The sequence below is a fragment of the Triticum aestivum genome, chromosome 2B (assembly GCF_018294505.1).
Source record: "Triticum aestivum cultivar Chinese Spring chromosome 2B, IWGSC CS RefSeq v2.1, whole genome shotgun sequence".
Lineage (NCBI taxonomy): Eukaryota > Viridiplantae > Streptophyta > Magnoliopsida > Poales > Poaceae > Triticum > Triticum aestivum.
In genome coordinates, this window is record NC_057798.1 from 697,133,237 (window position 1) to 697,134,575 (window position 1,339).

The 1,339-nt window shown below is 54.0% G+C and overlaps 1 protein-coding gene across 1 annotated transcript in view; it reads left to right on the forward strand.

The window, feature by feature from the left end:
* LOC123039408 (aminomethyltransferase, mitochondrial-like) overlaps positions 1-1,339 on the forward strand; it is a 17,318-nt gene that overhangs the window by 724 nt on the left and 15,255 nt on the right. The window lies entirely within an intron of this gene.

The window sequence follows — 1,339 nt, forward strand, 5'->3', positions numbered from 1 at the left end:
CCGCCTGGGGCGTCGTCGGCCAAAGGCCGTGTGGCGTTGGCGGCGGCGAGGCGGCTCTCTCCCGCACGGAGCTGGGGACTCCGCGGGGTGTTCCCATCTGCCTGGTGGTGCCGGGCATCGGGTTGGCCCTGCCTCGGCTCCTTCTCCCCCTCCCGGCGTCCCTCGCTGGTGCCGCCTCCTCCCCTCTGTGGTGGTGGGTGGTGGGGGATGGATCTGGGATCCCTGCCCAGATCCGGTGGATGGTGGGGTTGGTGTTAGCAGCGGTGGCCAGCGGCCCAGGCGTGGTGGCGGCAAGTCTCGCGGCCTCTGGGCATCGTGGAGGTGCCGCCGACGGCGAGTGCTTAGCCTGGTGGTGGCGGCGGCCGTGCACGGGAGTTGGATTCCTTCGAACAGATCTGGGTGAAAACTTGCTTTCGACTATTGCCAAGGCCAGCGGTGGCGGTGCTATCTGCATCGTTCCCTTCTTGAAGGCATCACCGTGGAGAAGTTCAAGGCCACTCTCTGTTACCTCCGGGGGAAACCCTAGATCAGATGATGGCGGCGCTCTAGTGTCGTTCCCTCCTTTGGGACAAACGTGATCGAGGGACCAGAGGACGGATTCTTTGGTGGAGCGGTGTCACATCCCTAGCTGCTGGTAGTGCTCTAGCCTAGCTTCATGTTTGCATCATGTTTAAATTTTGCCTAAAATTGAAATGGGGATGTTCAAACCCTAGCATTAAATCAACTCAACTAGGGTGAATTAAAATCTTTTCAATAAACCCAAAAGGTTCCTAAGAAAATTTCATGATTTCTGGTTAAGGTGGAAACCTCTGCCAAAAATGATGATTATATTCTTAGGTCATTTTTGGATTTTTGAATTAAATCATATTGTATTTGACTTTGGGCATTTAAATACTATAAATAATTTAAATGCTCAAATAAATGTTGGAAATTGATAAGGGTCACTGAAATAATTCAGAAAGTACCCATAATTATTTCCAGGATTTTATAAAATGATTTGATATTTTAAAACAAATCATAAACAAATTGCAGAAATAGAAAAATATAAAACATAATAGAAATAAAAGAGAGGAGAGAAACCTTACCTGGCGCTCACCTGGTAGCCCACCTGGCCCAGCAGCACGGCCCAGCCCGCCACCGCTACTCCCCTGTCGTCTTCCTCCTCGCCAGAAGGACGCGGACACCGCGACGCCGCCGTGCGCGCCACCTCCACCCTGCTCTGGCCACCTCCTGCTTCCTCCCCGAGCCCTCTGGTGACGCCACGCGCCTCCCCGACCCCCTCTCACTTCTCCCTCGCTCTCTGGACCTCCCTCCCCCTCGCTCCTCTGCTTCCCCCCCC